Raw genomic sequence first — 16,445 nt, forward strand, 5'->3', positions numbered from 1 at the left:
GGCTCCCACCTCCCCGGCCTTTCACAACAATCACAACCAGCCGAAATGTTGAATCGAGCAATATTTCTCTCTGGCTTTATAACAGCTTACTGAGCCACTCTAAAAACAGCTCAGGGGTCATCTTGTTTAAAATTAATAGCTCGAGAGTATAAGCAGTTTGACAAACTATCTGCCTGAATACATAACTGGGCATAATCGTTGCCTGTGAATCTCTGGTGGAGTTCTGCTACAATTTCTTCCACCCCATGGGTTATGGCTTCGTATGCCACATGTAACGGCACACGCTCCAGATTCACAAAACGGAACTCCTCAGTGTACCTCATGCCTCCAAACCTAGCTACAGACCACTCTTGCCTTCTCACCCGCACCATATGTACATCCGGTAAAACATCCTCTGATGACTCAGGAGACCGGGGGGCGCTTAAGGGGTCCTCTAAACTGTCTTCTACAACAGATTCGTTATTCCAACCCTCTGACCCCTCAGGTCTTGGTGATGGGGAAGGTCTGGGAACATTTGAGAGACCCTCTAAGGGGCTTCCTAAACCATAGTCACCAACTCCCCTCTCTGGTTCTGTGGGTTCTGGTGAAAGGTCCGATCTGGGTGTCTGGGGTACATTTGAGGGACCCTCTAAAGGGGTTCCTAAACCATGTTCTCCATCCCCTCTCTCTGGCTTCGGGGGTTCTGGTGAAGGGTCAGGACTGATAGGAGGAGAAGTGTTTGAGGGATCCCTAGGGGATCTCTTTTTTTTTTTCCTCAAACGGTGTTTAGCCTCCCCCACGCTCTTCTTTAACCAGGCCCTTACTTTTTTCCCCGCAAGCCACTTGCTGGTTGGCCAACCATTTTTACCCCCACGTTTACCATGACTCCCCCTCTTATGATACAGACTACGCCTGCTGTCCGAATTACACAGACTATCTCCTCTCTGAGTAAAATTTACCCTTTTGCGCTGGTAGTAATCATGATCTTTCAAAGCGCTCTGCACACTCTTTCTGAGATGTATACACCTGCATGTACCACTCCAAATCCCCCTCTTTTTTTCACAATAATCATGATCTTTCAAAGGGCTCTGCGCACTCTTTCTGAGACGTATACGCCTGTGTGTACCACTCCAAACCCCCTTCTTTTTTTCACAATAATCATGATCTTTCAAGACAGGGTGTTTATACCCACCTCGAAAACCCACCCTCTTTTTTTTTTTTTTCACAATAATTATGATCTTTCAAAAAAAGGAGAAAGACTCTCCTCTTTTTGTAAATTGTGCAAGCAATCAGTCCTGGGTTTCTTATTCACAGGGTTCAGATCACCTGTTTTGGGGGTGTGAATCCTAGTCTTTTTACATGTGAGTTTCTCAGAGGTATGTGGCTTGTTTTCCTCCGAGTAATCGTACCCTTCTGTTCTGTCCCATCCGTCTTCTGATCTTTGGGTGTTATGATCTGCAGGCTGTGCTTTTAGAGGTCTCTGCCCAGGTCCCTGCTCTTCTTTGGGTGTGGTGCGTGTGATCACTTAGGAAATATAAAATTTATATCTCAGCATTGAGAATTCACTTTCCTCACACACTGTAAATTTAAAATTTGCTTAACCCCTACACACAGATTCTCCTCCCACAGGAAACACACAGTTTCAGAAAAATTACCTTTTACTACTGGGTAAAAACATGACTGTATGTGCTTGTTCTGCTTTTCTATTTTAGAAGAAGAGGTTCTGTTTGAAAACAAACAGTTGTTATAACTTAGTGTGATTATAGCAACACTGCCACAAATAACCCAATCCTTTTAAAATAATTTTTACCTTATTGTGGTAAAATGGCCTGGGGCTTCCCCACCTGATAAGCTCTCTGTAATATAAATGAAATGATACAATAAGTAAGTCCTCTGAATTAAAAATTAAATAATAGATTAAGGAAAATAGTGCATGTATAAAGTAAAATATAACTGTATTAAAATAGTCAGCACTAAAAGACAACCCACCCCATTTAGTCTTAAAAAATGTGGTGATCTGGACACACCAGGCCTCTTTTTTATCTTTATAACACACACCCCATCACCCCTATACCATAACACAATCTGTGAGAATATATCTTTTTAAATTCAGTCTTTATTTCCCTTAAAAACTTTTATAATATTTTATTAGTTTATTTTGTTAATCTTTCTTCTAAGAAGTGTTTCTTATCATATTCAGTGACCATTATGCATTGTCGACCGGAAAATAGTGTACGTATAAAGTAAAATATAACTGTATTAAAATAGTCAGCACTAAAAGACACCTCCACTCCCTTTTAGTCTTAAAACATGTGGCGATCTGGACACACCAGGCCGCTTGTTTTTTTTATCTTTATGATACACACCCCCGCCACCCCTATACCATACACAATATGTGAGAATATATATTTTTAAATTCAGTCTTTATTTCCCTTAAAAACTTTTATAATATTTATTAGTTTATTTTGTTAAACTTTTTTCTAAGAAGTGTTTCTTATCATATCCAGTGACCATTATGCCTTGTCGGCCTTATCTTTACAGCAGGCCTTTTGGTAAGAGATAACTTATGGTCATCTTTTTTTTTTTGAGGTCTGTTTTGTCTTTATAACAAGACCCCCACCCCACCCCACCCCAACCATACCATACAAAAGCTGTGAGAATATATGTTTTTAAATTCAGTCTTTATTTCCATTAAAACTTTTACAATATTTTACTAGTTTATTTTGTTACCCCTTCTCCTAAGAAGGACTTTTATCATTTCTAATGACCATTAAGTCTCATTGTTTTATCTTTACAAAAAAAACCCCTATATGTATGTGATTAGATATCCAAGACACTAAAGCAAATGCTAAAATACATTAGATGTAGAAAACTGTTGTTGTGTTTTACAGCCTCACATTCCCCAGTCTCCCACCCAGAACAGCAACAGAGGTACGCCCCAAACTCGTTTTGCTAATCCCTTCTCTTAAGCAGGGTTTTATAATCTCTAGCACCAATTAAGCGTTCAATATGGGGTATGAGTGTTTCATCTTCCTCAGTGATCAAATCATGAAGGGCAGCCTTAGGATCTTCTGCAGAATACACAGTATTTAAAAGCTGTCTAACCTGAATTAAGTGTTTCTCAGTAATTCTGAGACTGTTCCTGGCAAACCCTATGATTATAACAGCATTGAAAATGCTATCAAGACATATTCCCTGGCAAAGATCCTGAATTATTTTATTTATGTCTTCATCTAACCAAGTAATACATTCGTGGGCTTCTTGACCCCCTAAGTCAAATGTGCACCCCCAGCATAGGTCAAAAAGTCTCTGCCTCAAGCAGTATTTCATTATACCATAAAAGGAAACGCGAACAAGAGACTTCATGAAAACTTTACGTTCACGTGATGTAAGAGCTTGTGTAGATTCGATGCCGAGCTCACTTCTTAACTCTTCAGCCTCATCAGGTCTTTGTTCTCTGCAGAAGCATACACTTCCTTCTGGTGTACTGGTGAGGAGATTTTCTGGTGTCATTAAAAAGACTTCATCTAGCTGCAAAGGAATTCAAATAAAGGACTAAGTTAGCTACTTCCAAACACACGTGCCATGAAGTGAACCCCACCACTACCATCACAACCCAAAGACCCCCACATTCATGCTCCAAGTCTCTTACCGGTCTCTCCTCTGCAGTGACCTCTACTTCGCACGCAGGCTCAGGCACAAAGATACCATCTTCCAAAGTCTCAACGTCTGCTTCGAGGTCCTGGGTCTCCTCCAATTGCCTGTTCACAGGCTTTTCCCCAACAGGGTCAGGCGTCTCAAAGAGTCTTTGGGCAAGGAGTCGGGTCTCCTCCTCAAAACTATTTCTACGGTAACGCTTTCTATAAGGCCGTCTTGGTGGTGTAGTGAGTGGGCCTACAGGCATTGTGAAAGAATCCATATCTGCCCTTGCTTGCCTTAGCACAGTCTCAGTTAAACAGAGGGGTCGTTTGGGAAAGCAGATAGACCTAGTGGGTTTGCCGCCTAAACCCCACCCCCCCCCAGTGTACTCATTCCAATTGGTTCAGGATTGTTCTTGGGAGGTCTGAGGCCTCTGAAACCCCTGCCAATTGGTTGGGGGTGTTGGGGCGGGTTGTTAGAGGGGTCACATCACCACCCTACCACCCCATAGGCCACGCCTGTGCTCCGGCGTAGGGGGGTTAGAGTGGTCAGGGACCTGATAGGCCATAACAGCACCATGTGATCTAGGGCGGATCTTGCAGCATGAGGGGTTGGGCTTTGAGGGTCTGCCTGGGTTGTCCTTCTGATGTCATGAACCATGTGGTGTTGGTGTCACACACCATGTGATTGGGGTCGGGGCGGAGTTGCTGATGTCACGCACCACGTGACCAGGGTCAGGGGGTGTGGCTGATGACATCACACACCATAAAAGGGGAAAGGGGGTGGAGCGAAGGGGCGGGACTTCCGGTCCCGCCCACCTGTCACATTTGCATTGAAGGGCGGAGAGCCATATACTACTTACAGGTGCTTAATTTTACAGGTATCCAGGCTGTAGCCATATCAGTCTAGAGGCAAAAGGAATAAGAACTCATGGTAGAGGTGATATCTTTTATTATATCAACTAGATTAAAAAAAAAATCTTTATTTGCAAGCTTTTGGGCACAAGCACCCTTCTTCAGGCATAGGAGAAAAGATTGTAAAAGATCTCTTATGTAGAAATGAAAGTTCATATTTCATAGGGGAGTTGAAGGTGTGGTAAAAATCTCCTGTTTGGAACAGCTCATTTTATGCAAATCAGGCTCAGAGAAAAGTTGGCATAGACTATTTGCCTCAAAGCTGTTTGATGCCAAGAAGGATGTAGAGTCATATTTCCTTCCAATTAGGATGAACTGTTCCAAACAGGAGATTTTACCACTTTCAACTTTCCTATGAAATATGAACTTTCATTTCTACCTAAAAGAACTTTTACAATCTTTTCTCCTACACCTGAAAAAGGTACTTGTTCCCAAAAGCTTGTAAATAAAGATTTTTTGCAAAAATCTAGTTGGTCTAAGAAAAGATATCACCTCTACTACAAGTTGATTCCTTTTAATTCTACAGTACATTAATGATTACTAGTGTATATTCCAGTAGAGGTTGCTGCAGGAATAGGTATGACGTTACTACTGTAGAAGGTTTCTAGGATAGTCTTCTTTTTAGTTTAGGCCTAGCTAAAACTAGTTGTCATGGTTACTGTACAATACTGCACTCAAAATAGGCAATTAAGCTAAGGCAGTTTGCATCTGAAGTTTAGCTGAGTTGTGTAAAGATGAGAGCCAACTGATTGTTTCCAAAATCACTAAAGCACCCAGTCTTGAAAGGTTATACTTAAAAGACCAAGCAAGTACTATAATACAGCCTTCATTTCTACTTGGTGATTCAGATAACAGATATGATTATATCTTCTCTGGCATGGTGAAGAAAAAGGAAAAAGAAAAACACATACACATGTGTTGCAATCAAGAGATAAGAAACTAGGATAATTTATACTTTGATAATCTATTTATATTCTGCCAAACAGAATGAACCTGAGAAGCACTTAGACACTTACAAACACTTTTCCAAAGTTTTGAAACCCTTTGTTGTCTGTCCATCCATCCCCACCCTTGATCCTGTTATTTTCTCTTTTTCCAGACACCACAGTAATTACATTCTTAGATCAATTCTCTCCTTCCTTCCATATAGACAAATCTTCACCATCAAAGCAAAATAAAACAGAACCCTGCCATTAAGAAAATTGATTTTTCTAAGCCAAACCAGGAGCAACATATAAGCTATACTCCCACTTAGACTTCCTTAAACTCACTTACACTCATTCTAAACAGATGAAAGGGAACCTGTTAGTGAACTTGTATACATGCAGTGGAGCTGGTAAAAGGTACAAGTAATTTATCAAACAACAAGAAGTGTCACCTGTGAATCTGCTGCTGGGGAAAACTATACAAAAAAGGCACCACCAATATGGTGTTAGTCCTGAGAAGCTGAATATCTGACCTCTGTATGTACCTGAAATTGAAATCGAGTCCATAGACAGAAAGCCAGACTCAATCTACAATATCAGTGGCCTGGCTGGCACTCTTCCACCCCTACTTTTCCTTTAGAAATCCCATCTCAGACATCTCAAAAAATAAATATAATCATTTTCTTATATCTAATTTTATTTCACTATCAACCCAAAAACATTCATACTGTCTGTAACTTTAAAACTGACAAATCCACACTTTATTTGTGCAAATGATTAATCATTAGCAAACAAACTTGTTAATTAGGGCAGCTGATTAAAGGGTGTAAATATCAAAGCTGCACCTGCTTTCTAAATTGATCTTGGTTAAAGTGTAAATATTTTATCTCTAATAGATGAGAAAACAGAATGTCACCAATGATTAATCGGTATCATTCATTAGAGCTTTTTACTAATCTTTAGGGGGATAAAACAGACACTACACTCCAGCATTCAAAATAAATTGTCGTTAAGAGCAAGTTGTAAGCCAATTAAAAATGAGGAAAAAATGCTTCAATGAAGGACGGATCCCCAGCTAAAAAGACTATAGTAGCATTGTGATATTTCACACTTACTCAAACTGTTGTTCACAGCCCCTGGAAATGATCTGCATTTTGATCACATGGTGCTTCTTTAGTTTCCAACTGCATTTAGAGAGAGCTCTGCAAACTCTCAGATATTTCTCTGAGTTGATCTTTCATGTAAAGAACCTTGTAATTGTCCCAAAGATGTTACTGGAATTTTCAGGCAAAATAAAGATTATATTTATAAATATATATTATATTATATGTTAGTATTATGTACATATCAACTATATATTGCTTTATTAAATAGTAATATATAATAATATTTGATAAAATAAATAGTATATTATTAGATTTTTGATCCTTTATTATTTATATATGTGCACATATATTTTACAAATCTTTGTGTATATGTATCAAGAGAAGAGGCGAGGCATCCACAAACCAGTTACACATTTGTGTGTGAAAAGCATGAAAAAAAATATATTAAAACCTCAATTCTCTTTCCCAAGAATCACGTTATAGTATTTTATTAATACCAGTCCTGGTGATCGGTTGTAGATTCAACTGTACTTATTAAAGTTGTATTCAATATTTCAGTGTACACGAATTGTCTACGGTTAGTTTGGTGCTTTTTGTGATATTATTCTCAGTTTATGTTTTGCCTTGGGCATATTTTTTGTCATATATCCATGTGAGTGAGCTCTAACACATATAGTAACAGATACTGTAAGTGTCATGATACCAAGATGTTCAACATGGAGTAGATCTACTGTTCCCATTATAATTACTTAATTATGTTAGTGCAAAGGTAAGATGTAAATATAACCTTTAAAGACACATATCCAAGGCAAAGCTACATTGTTCTATCAGGTTGGTTACCTACTGAAGAAAGCAGATGTTAATATTAAGGAAACAAGATTATCCCCCAAAATGTCAAGAGCCTAGTTGGTTTTCTTTTACTGCCATTTATCAAAGTCAACAGAAGCCCATTTCTACAGTTAATGAGTGCATCTACACAAGCAATTAATGTGAAGCAGTAAACTGTGGAGCAGCTGGAGCTGGACACAGCATCTAGACGTGCACCCAGGACAGCAGCAATTTGAGCCAGGGTGGAGCAGGCCCAGGCTGGCAGGGGACATAAAGGGTCAGACCCAGGTTGTAGGTGGCAGTTTCAGGCAGTTGAGGGAGCATGAGGGTGCAGAACCTGCAGAGCTGTGTGGCTAGGCAGTAGGCAGGAATCTGGCCCCCAGCTTGACTGGGCTGACCAGGCGCAATTCACGATCACCAGCTACACGTGGTTTCACCACAGTTAATTACTCTGCTGTAAGGTAGTACTGTCCCTGAAAGTACCATCTTATGGCAGAGTTAATTAGTTTACTTCACCCCAATACCAGCACACATGTAGACAGAGATGCTTTACTGTGGAGCTAATTAGTCTACTCTTTGATTAATCTACTCAGTGGGCAAATCTACACATGCAATTAATGCACCTGAATAAACTCTGGCACAGATTATTCCAGAGTTTATTGCTCCTGGACACAGTGTTTACATGTGTGCCTGGGACCACAGCATGCTGAACCAGGGCAGCATAGCCCTGGGGGGCAGGGGCTCAGCCTGCCAGCCTGGAGCTGCTCCTGCCCAGCTCAACGTGCCTCACAGGGGCTGGTTTAGGCAAGAGGGCGCTACAGTGTAGAGCTAGCTGGCAGGCAGCTCTGCACTGTGGCACCCTCATGCCCCAGCCAGCCCTGGTCACCAGCTACACGTGTTTTTGTGGCAGAGTAAATAACTGCTGTAGGATAGTAGTTGTGTCAGGCAGTACTATTTTATGGCAGAGTTAATTAGTTTACTCTGGCCTAACAGCACCACCTGGGTAGACAATGATACATTACTGTGGCGCTAATCAGTCAACTCCATAGTAAAGTGCACAGTTAGATGACTCCAGTGAGTACAAGCTGCAGGATGTGGCCCCACGTTTGGTCAAATGGTCAGGTTCTGTTACTAGAAGTCTCTCTGTTACATTAGTAAAAAGTACTACAAGCCAGGATCCAAATGATCTGACAAAAACTATTGCAGTACCTGCTCATATTACATCTGTTTCTAACCAGATCTAATATTGTTTGGTTTTATAAAGCAACATTCATTAAAATGGTAAATAACAATCAGTCAGGGGGGTCTTCCTTAGGCCCTAGACATGTTCTCTTTGTAGTGCTACAAAGTCTGTAGCATTTTGGCCGAAACACAACAGAGTTGTCACAAAGGCAGGCTGTCCATCCAGGGGCCAATAGGAAGCTGTTCCTCAGCTTCCCCCACCCACAAAGCAGTCTATCAGTGAGCTACTCTGGCTTACAGATAGGCTTGCTCAATCAGCTGTTGCCATCATGGTAAGAGTTGATGGGGCTGCCTGCAACTCCTGCAAAGGCAATGGCTGCTTGGGTGGTCTCTGCTGCACAAACAGCCCTTGCTGAGGCCAGCAGGACCAGTTAAAGCATTGGCACCGGTTTAATAGTCCTGGTGCTTTTGTTGAATTAGTGCTGCAACAACCCCTTGGGTGGGGAGGGGGAAAGTGCAAGGAAGCAGAGGAGTGTGGGATGCTGGGGATATGAGGGACTCCACATGGAACTAGATGTAACAATATAGGTGTTACATGTGGCTCTACAAAACTCCCTACTACAAAAAGCTTCCTCTTGAAAGAGGAACTTTTTTGTGATGGACCCAGCATTTCTGTTGTTGCTACAATCTGGCTGAATGCATATATGGCCTTTTTGTGCTCTGAAAGAGCATGCATAAAGCTAAAAGTGCATGAGGCTTTACCTTTTTATTTACCCAATACGACCTTTCTTACAGCCATGAGTGAACTGTATTTGCTTGATTATTTTCAAATACTATAAAAAAGTTCATCAGCTGTTTTCAGCTGTTGAGAATAGACAAAGGACAAATTTCAGCATTGGTGTAAACTGGCATGGCTATTGTTTCACTAGAAATATGCCTGTTTATCCCAGGCATGGTTTTGATTGAAAATGTATTAGTTAATAAATATATAAATTGGACTACACCCTTAGGTAAAAATGTTCCTGACCATAAACACTAATAAGTTCAGATCCTCAGAGTGCAGACTCTTAAACCAAGGAAGTGTCCCTATTTGTAAAGAGCTATGTTTACAGAGGAAACTTCCTATGCTTTAGAGCAGCATCTTCAAGAAAGCTATGCTACAGAGAGTGCATTGCCTCTTAAACTGGAAGCAGTGCAGTTACATCCATGCAGCGTTAGTTAGCATGGACATTGTCACTCAGCTGGTTATCCTGTCTCAAGTACCCAATGGGTACACTGCTTGCAGTTTGGAAAGCAGCATGCCTGGGAAGCTCAGAACATTTGAGGGCCTTGTTCTGGGGAAAAGTAAGCTTACCATGTCTGCATAGCCTTAAGTTGTCTATACACATGGTCAGGTGTAGAAGAGAGGAGAAGCGTTTAATTAGAGCAGTTCACGGAGAGCTGCTCTAATTAAAACACCACAGCATCACACGTATCAAGTCCCCGTGCATTTAAAAATGGCCACAGGACACTTAAACTCATCAAATTAGGTTTAGTTAAATTAAAGTGCTCCAGCAGCCCTTTTTAAACCTGTGGGGGCTTATACACATGGGGTGTCTATACACACGTGTCAGGGATGGGGAGGGGTGCTTTAATTAGAGTGGCTTTCAGAACCACAGTGGTTCTGAAAGCCACTCTAATTAAAGCACCCCCATCATCATGTGTATTCAGTGTCCCATACTTCAAAATGGTGGCAAGGGTGTGTTAAGTAAAGGTCGTTCGACAAGCTTTAATTAAAGTACCCTCGCTGCCATTTTGAAATGCGGAGGTGCTGAATACATGTGACATGAAGGCTGCTGGAGCATGCTAATTAGCAGACTTGCAGCAGACCTAATTAATCAAGTTTGCCCCTAATCTTGCTAATTATTACATGTCAGAGCAGAGGTCCATCACATGTATAGAAGCCCATGATGCTGTGGCAAAGCTAGAGCATTTTAATTAGAATGCAGAGAAGACTGGATTAATTAAAACACATTGGAGCATGTGTATAGGCACCCATATACCTTTACAGTGCTTTATAAATTATTTTTTAAATAGACATGCATTGGGTTTTTTCACATCTCGTTGTTTCTTATTTTATCCTGATGTAAGATGATTAAGTGGGTGGGTTTTTTCTTTGTTTAATTTTAATGGCTTAAAAACTAAAACAATTCATTAGCAGCCTTTTCTATCTGAGGTTCATAATCAAAGGGGAGTTAATTGACAATTCAAGGAGCTGAATAAGCCTATCACAATGTCCAGTAGTGCTTATTACACTTTTTCTATGAGCTGACAGTTCCAGTAATAATACTGACACCTCTCTTGGGTAGGGCATCATTTGAGGTACAGGGTGGAATTGCTCAGACCATAATTTATATATTTCTAGCAACCTTAGACGTGACAAATTCCATCAAGCAAGTTGCCATGAAATTCCTCCTCCAGCCCTCAGGCTTTAATCAAAATAGTTTCCAATCTCTGGTAGATTAAAACCAGGCTTCTGTGCCTCAATAGGGTAAACTGTGTAAGACATTTAGATGAGAAAATATGAGTTTTGAGGAAAGGATAAAGTGGCAGAGTGGACAAGATGGTATCTTCCAGTGGAGACGTGCTGGAGAATATGGATGTTAGGCACAAGAGTATAAAAAAAAATATTGAGGTTTTTTTTATAGTGTCAATAAACGAAAACAACAGTAGCAAGCCTCTCAGAAATAGCAAATGTTCCTCCCGTAGGAAAGGAAAACAGAAGGAGATTATAACCATTATTAAGTGGCAGCAGAGTGCATGTGTATTTTTAAATATTTTCTCCAAAACATGAATTTTATGTTTATCTGTACATGATTGTTGTGCAACTGTTGCTAATGCAGATATTAAAACTAACTATCTTGGGAACTATTAGCTGTGTAGCCTTGGCAGCAAGCCTCAGGGCCTGCCACTGTGGCCACTGCCAAGGCCCAGGCTGCATGTGGCAGCCCCAGGTGGCTGCCAGCAGTGAAGGGCCCGAGCCACTCCCAGCCAGGTCCAGCCTCTGTGCACAGGGGATGGAGCCTGGCCGCCAGCCTCCATGGTGTCCCACCCAACCCAGTCATCAGGGCTCCTGGGAGCCATTGGGGTTGGGGGAGGTATATGTGTGAACACACATGCAGGGTTGGGGGGGAGGGTGTCTGTGCTAGGTGCGGGTGTGTGTGTTCATGAGCACACACAGGGTCAATGGGTGTGTGTGTTCATGTGTGTGTGTGCATGCATGCATGCATGCATGCATGTGTGATCGGGGGGGGGGGGTGCATGTGCACTGTCACTCCCCTTCCTGGATTTCCTTACCTTATCCTGGATTCCCTTAACAATGGTCACCCTAAACTGAAAGAAGTTGGGTTAATGCCCACCAAGAAGCTGGGTTAATATTTAGGCTGTCAGACCACACTGAGCTGTAACACTCAAGCTAGCTAGTTTAGCTAAAACTTCAATGTTGTATTCATACCATGAGAGACCATTTGAAATCATTTCACTGGTACTGACATGTCCCTCATAAATATACAATATCCAAAGGAATCCTTAGTTAAGTTATAAACTATATGTATATCCATCACTGAAGTACATTCAGCTAAGGTGGAAGTCACCTAGCCACCATCATTCAGGAGAGTAAAGGAAAGGGAAATTTGTGGCTAACAATATGATTCAAGTCTTAGCTTGTCTAAAAGTGCCAGGGAATTTGGCGTGACATCTAAGAAGACCTCAATGGGGAAGACTGTTGCAGCTAGTACAAGTGAAAGTTTTTAATTGGTGAACATTTCAAAAAATAATTTTCAAAAACCTAAGAGAAACAACAACTGAAAGGGGAAATAACTGCTGTGTGTCTAATTTTCTTCTCTGATTTTTAATGTTTTGTCAGTATAAGATCTTACTAAAGAAGTGTCAAATACTGTGAAATTTAAAGGATTAATTAATTCCTTTTTAATCTTTGTACTATAGCATCTGACAAATGATTTTGATTGATGATTGATTCTCAGTAATGACTTCCCAAAGACTAGGTTAATCCACTGACATCATATTCATTTTATTTGATACCACTGTTCAGAATCATTACTAATGGCTTAGGATGAAGCACTAAACTTAAATAGTTCAAAATTTGGAAGAGCCCATATATGGATCAGTATTTTGACAGTTCAAATTTCAGAATAGCTCAAATCCAGAGTTTTTCTTCAGCTCAGAATAGGAACAGATTATCATGTGGTGTAAATTGTCCAAGCTCCCCTAAAACTGAGCAATGGCAATTATATCGGCTGAGACTCCACTCAGCTAGCTCAGATCCAGCGATTTGGTTCCAGCCCATTTCATATCAGAAGTCATTTACTCTGTTAGATTTATCTATATGTTATAAAAAATAATGTGTGAAAACAGTTACTATCAGGATATGTGAAAATAACTTAACTGTAATAGCAGGCTGTCACTAAAGGATTCTAAAGTCACAAGCCTATATTTAGACCCGAAGAGCAACTGAATATTAATATATCCAATATTCATAGGTATCAGAGCATGGATGAAGTGTGGAGCATGGATGGTTTCATGATGATTTTAAAATATAAATACTAAAAGGTAGGCCTGATACTAAAATTTAGGTTAGTAAATTTTGCAAAAAGACCTTTTTTTTTAGCCTTCCTGCACATAACTTTTTAGCTGAAATGAGAGCCTTACCAGCAGGGAGGCTGCAAGATCTCCTTTGTCTGGCATGCTGTAAAAAGCAATTCTCTGTAAATCATCTCAAAAGAAAATAATAACTGAAAATGCTGTGACGTTTGGTTCATAGAAAACTTCAACCCGTAGAAAAATACTGGCCAGTATATTAAAAAAAAAAAATCTAAAACAAATAGCACCATATATTGAAAGTTAATATTGATATGTAGCTTCTGTGAGACTCAAATTGCTTTTTGGAGACAAATAAGCAGCATTCCTTTCCAATTTTAGAGACGGTAAATCCAAAGAAAGGTCAAATGACCTACCTATGATAACACAGCGATTCAATGCTAGAGTCGGGAATGGATCTGAGTCCCAGTCAGAATAGAGAGAATAGATCTATTGAACCCCATGATAACATGGTTGTTACTATAAAACTCATGATATATTTTTTTAAAAGGATAGTTTCAAATTGCATGGGCATTCGGAAAGTTGATATTAAGGATATCAGTCAAGAAGTCATGTGTTTTTCAAACAATGTATTGAATTCATGGTGTTCTGCCAGATAAGGTTTACAACCAGAGTTTATTTTTCAACCAGCTCTAAGCCTGTGGGGAGGTGAGGGGAATCAGTCAAAGAAATACTGCTATCTTTTCTTTCACCAACCCTTTCTCTTAGGACCTGCCAAAGGCCAAGATAATTCCCAGTATAATAGGAAAGCCTTAGTACTGTTCAAATTATACTTAGCCCCCATGAACCCTAAGCAATTATTTTATGCTTTGGTTATCTGTCAGCTGTCAGAGGTGTCTTGGCAATTTCCTCTTTTGCCAAGATAGGCCATACAGCAGTGTTCCCACGCTTTTGATACCTCAAACACACTTCCTCCAGGATTAAAATTAGTGGGAGGAGGGGGTGTGGGTGCATGCATGCAAGCTTCTTCCAAAACATATAACACAATTCCTTCTCCTGTCAGAGAAGATAGTAATCAGTGCCAAGATGTACTGTTAAAAAATTACACCAAATATATTTTTCTTTAAGCAAAGAATTCACATCTATGCCAGTGGTTCTTGACTTTACTAGCCTCAAGGCACTCCCCTGTAACTTCTAAATTTCACAGCATCCCAGGTGAAAATCATTGAGACAGATCTAGAGTCAGCAGAGACATGGAGGGCGTCTTTAAGACTAAAAGGTTGAGAATCGCCAATATAGCTGGTTCCACTTAGGCTGGCTGAGGCAGCAGGGACAGGACTTCACCCTGCTGTGCCCTGCACTTTCCACTGTCTACCCTGTCCTAACACTTGGTCTGTATACCTCAAGTCCCTGCAGCTGCGGTTGTTCCTGCAGGGTTTCACATGCCAGTGCCCATGCCTGCAGTCCCTCCTGCCAATCCTGGGAGGAATGGAGGAGATGACCTGGGCTACAAAGCACAGCTCTGTATGTCTGCCCACCCCCTCACAGTGGAGTACACTGCTGGGATCATGCCAGTGAGGAAGGGCAGCCAGCACAGGGGCTGCCTTGGGGCAGAGGAGAGCAGGAAAAGATGGCAGCAGTCTCCAGAGTAGCAGCCACTGGAATAGCAGGAACAGGCCCAGAGCATTTCCCTCCTCACATAGGGGACTCTTGAAGCATACTTCCATTGCTCTTGTGGCAAACTAGTGTACCATGATACACCCTTTGGGCATCACTGTCCTACACACTGTGGATAGGACAGGGTGTGGTGTAGAAGTTACTGTGAGGACTCTATACTACTTGAGGAATCTATTTACTTAAAGGAATCTTCTAACAGTCAGTTATATTGGTATTGTACTGCCAAAGCAGCTCAAAGTAGCTTTAACAGGACTGATAATCTAACTCAAAGCAGATATAAAAGGCATGAGAGATGTAAATTTGTATTAGGGTGCCCATAGACATATTGAGTAGTCTTAATTTCCTGTCAGGGAACACAAGAAGGAGAGTCTTTTGAGAATACAGGTACCCCAAACATGAAGGGATATTTTTAAGCATTAACTGACTTGTTACCATATACTGACAAACATTTGATTGAACTTGACTTGTAGTGGTACTGGATTTCAATTTCTGTATCTGGATTGACTACTGTCTCTACAGTACTGTGGTACTGGATTTACTTCTTCCTCTCCCCACTACAGACAATACTGGCAATTACCAGTATCTAACTGCTAACCTCATGAACAGATTCATTCTCACTTTCTAAGCTTTGTCTTATCTTTCAAGTTTCCCTTCCCTAACCTTTTTCCCCCCTTGCCATTGTTCATCACAGGGTAACATTTAAAGTATTAGAAACACAAAGCCAAATTCAGTGTGTTTTACTACTTTAGAAAAAACACACATTCAATCTAAACCCCTTTTTGGAGGCCTTGACAGGGGGCCATCCTGAGGCTGACCTCTGCATTGGCCTACACACCTGTCTTGGGCCCACCTATCTCTCCTGCCATGCCTTATTAGTAAATAATTAAGTTGCTTATTAGGTGGAAGGCTGCCCTTCATGTGCCAAGCTATACTGGGCATTACATACACGCTCCAACCTTCCCTACACATGTCCCATGCCTCACAAGTGTTACTACCGTCATCAACTCTATGCATCCCTGGCATTGAGCCCTCTGCCTCTTGTTTCTCTGCAACCCACAGGCACCAAGTTCTCTAGTGAGTGGCTTTCTGTGCCTTTCCTTCGGCTGCCTGACTCTGTGCCTCTCTCGCAGTCTCCTGGTTCTGCACCCCCTTAGCCACGTCCCTCTGGTGCTATGGGTGCTGTGCCCCTCTGGCTTCACCTCTCTGATGCTATGGGCTCACCCCAACTCTGTACATGTGCCTTCTGGGGCTATGGTTTCACCAAGCCCTTCTGGCTGCACCCCTCTGGCGCTTTGGGCTCACTGTGCCCTTGTGGCTATACCCCCCTGATGCTATGCCTGCTGTGTTTGACACTGGGCTCTACAAAATCATATGCCCTCTCACTAGTGAGACCTCCAAACCTCCCCTTCTAGCCTCATCCTGATTCACCAGGGCAAACATACATAAACACAAGCCCTTAGGCTATAACTTAAATACTAACAATAACAACTATGTTATGCCCCTTTAAAGAACAAACTTCCACTCAGAGTAACATGTCCCTATTTTAGGTACCTGAGAGACTCCCTGTAGTCATGTAGCACCTAGATAGCAGAGCAGGC

At 41.2% G+C, this 16,445-nt stretch overlaps 1 long non-coding RNA gene across 1 annotated transcript; it reads right to left on the reverse strand.

Annotated features, from left to right (window-relative positions):
* Window positions 1-1,400: 1,400 nt before the first annotated feature.
* Window positions 1,401-1,838, reverse strand: LOC132249907 (uncharacterized). Its single transcript, XR_009461384.1, has 3 exons — window positions 1,790-1,838; window positions 1,635-1,702; window positions 1,401-1,503 (listed from the first exon to the last, which is right to left on the reverse strand). It is a non-coding gene; the product is annotated as an uncharacterized LOC132249907 (long non-coding RNA).
* Window positions 1,839-16,445: the final 14,607 nt, after the last annotated feature.

Source organism: Alligator mississippiensis, chromosome 4 (genome assembly GCF_030867095.1).
Source record: "Alligator mississippiensis isolate rAllMis1 chromosome 4, rAllMis1, whole genome shotgun sequence".
NCBI classification, from domain to species: Eukaryota; Metazoa; Chordata; order Crocodylia; family Alligatoridae; genus Alligator; species Alligator mississippiensis.